Below are 2,798 nucleotides of genomic sequence, written 5' to 3'. Positions count from 1 at the left end.
CTAGGAGGCCCCTGAGCTGTAGGCTTCTCCCTCTGTCAAGAAAAGGGTTGATCTCAGTCCCCTCTGGGATTTCTCACAACAGAGCTGCCCAAGTTCCCTGTGTGCCCAGTCTCCACTAGGTACTGAATGAGGCTCCTAAATTCCCACAGTCCACCCCACAAGAGGAACCCATGAGAGAACAAGAGCAAAGAAAATATAGGAGTGCAAAGAATATGCTATCTGTTCCAGGGAAATGGTTTTGAGCTTCTCTCCCTTTTCTCTGGACCCAGTTGATTAGTTTTCTTATACATTCCGTCTCCAGAATCCCCCACAGAATGGGCATGTTGGAAAGAGGTTCTCAGTTCATACGACTTTCTGGAAGGAGCCGGGAACTCGGGAGTCCATATTGCTTTTTCTATTATGGCTGTTATGGGGCTGAAGGAATCACTTCTGAATTCACCCCTCCACTTTTTGTTTTTTCAGTACTTAGGATGGAACTCAGGGCCTCACTCACTCAACCTACCACTGAGCCACATCCCCAGCCCTTTTAAATATTTTATTTAGAGACAGGGTCTTACTGAGTTGCTTAGAGCCTTGCTAAGTTGCTGAGGCTGGCTTTAAACTCGTGAGCCTCCTTCCTCAGCCTCTCAAGCTGCTAGGATTACAGGTGAGCACCACAGCATGGGGCCTCTGTTCCCTCTTTTGAGTAATAGTTTCTTTAAGATTCCAGATAGAGTCAAGATAATTTTTTTAAATTTCTCTTTTAACCCTGCAACTCATTCCTGAACCATATCCAGAAGAATTCCTTCTAACATCCTTCTGTGATTCTGGTCCAACTTATTAGCAATAGAGAATAGACTGCTTCCAGAAACTTCCAACATTTACCCTGACCCACACTGCCATTCAGCCATTAAAATAATGCAGGGTGTTTTGATGAGTACTACCTTAGTTTTACAAATTGTTTTCTGCTTTGGGAGGCTTGGAAGTGCCTGGAGACTTGGGGAATCACGAGGCTCTCTAAACCCACAGCCCTGTGCAGATTCTGAATGCCTGGGTAGGAACTACTTCAAGGGAGACCCTGCCTTGAGATTGCAACTTTTCTTCTTATCATCTTTAATTATTCTGACTCATTTCCCCCATCATTCTGTACTCTTCTTTAAAGACAAGCAAGAGATTGGTTGATTCTGGTTGTTCTCAGTTTGCTTCTGGAGGATGTGGTGCCTGCGACAGCTTGGGCAAGGCACAGAGCCCATTATTGTTGTTCTTGGTTAAAAAAAAAAAAAAAAAAACCTACCACTACTCTCCCAAATTATCTCAAGCACAGTGCTACTTTAAACTTATCAGTATTCTCCCTTTTAGCCCAAGAAATATAGACAAGTGTAACTTTGGTTCTAGAACAGTCCTCTTTTATATTTTTATTTGCTTGGTATTTAGACATTAATTAATTAAATTTAAACAAGAATTTAAAATAGAACAAATCGTAGCTTCATTAACTCAAAAAGGAATAGTGCCCTGCCATTTTCCAAAATGTCACCTCATTTCATTTTGAATTTATTTTCTTAAATATGCAAGCTCATTGAATCAGGAATATCCCTGGAAATACCCCTTCCTTGCATTGAGCTGTTATTTTCCAAACATAAAATTCATTTATTTTCTCAAAAATTCATTAGCTGGGGTCCCCCTCCAAGGTGGAAAGCCTTGCAAGGAAATTAATTCTTAAAGGAGAAGTTTCTGCAGAAAATTCTCCCATGTGACTGGCAGAGTTATCTAGGAAATATCTCCTCAAATGCATGATAGAAGTCAAGGAACTCACCAAAAATGTGAATATTTATCAGGGAGCTATCCAGAACATGCAGCCAATCATCATTAGATCCTCTGGTGTTCATTGTAATAAAATTAATCTTCATGAATTCATTAATTATTAATATTTCATTCAAATGCAATTCCATTGAAATTGCATTGTGATTTAGCAATTAATTTACATACCAAGATTGAGAAGCATTCCCTTGTTCCTCCAAGGGACAACTTCTCCCTTGCCTCACAGTAAGCTGAGAAGATGTAATTGTCTGAAATATGCCCGAGAAAGAAAAGAAAATATCTAAGCAACACATGCTGAAGCAGGGAGATATATTTCTAGGCTCATGTCATATAAAAAGCAGAAAATTTTTAGCATTTCATAATGAGGAAAAGCATACACACACTTCCAGTGTTCAATATAGCTCCTGACATAAGCAGTCAGTGGAATTTTAAGTTCCTGATTTCTGTTCATCATTCTAGTGAGCTCTTAAACAAGAGTGTTTGTATAGAAATTCTGAAATAGCATTATAGGCCAGAGGACCAAGCCCTCCACCCTTCTGCTCTCTGGGAGGGGACACATGTAGAGGGAGCCTGGTGAGTGCTCATGGAGTTGTCCCCTCCTTGGACCAGAGCTCACAGGGCTGAATGTAGGATGAACTTTCTCACTGAGTAAGCAGATGAGGGTACATGAGGCCCTTTTAAGTTTTATATACAAGCTTCAGCAGTACATGTACTAAGACTGAAATGACACAGAACAGATTAGCATGGCCCCTACACAAGGAGGACACACAAATTTGTGAAGTGTTCCCTACTTTTTAAGGGAAAAATTTATTTTTATTTTCTTCTCCAAACCCCTATCATTTATAAATGCTGTAGAATTCCTATTAATTTTCAATAATGAAAGGAGCTCTACAAATAGACTAATTATTGAGAAGCTTTGGTTTGTGAAAATGTGTGCACATCCTTAAAAGTGCTAAGGTTTAGATGGTTCACCACCTCTGAGGGAAATGCATGACCTCAGA

General features: G+C 40.0%; 1 pseudogene; it reads left to right on the top strand.

Moving 5' to 3' along the window:
* Window positions 1-2,478: 2,478 nt before the first annotated feature.
* Window positions 2,479-2,592, top strand: LOC144251206 (U6 spliceosomal RNA; annotated as a pseudogene).
* The last annotated feature ends 206 nt before the right edge of the window (window positions 2,593-2,798 follow it).

This window comes from Urocitellus parryii, chromosome Y (genome assembly GCF_045843805.1).
Source record: "Urocitellus parryii isolate mUroPar1 chromosome Y, mUroPar1.hap1, whole genome shotgun sequence".
NCBI classification, from domain to species: domain Eukaryota; kingdom Metazoa; phylum Chordata; class Mammalia; order Rodentia; family Sciuridae; genus Urocitellus; species Urocitellus parryii.
The sequence above is the reverse complement of the archived record's forward strand: the minus strand, read 5'-3'. Positions and strand labels throughout refer to the sequence as shown.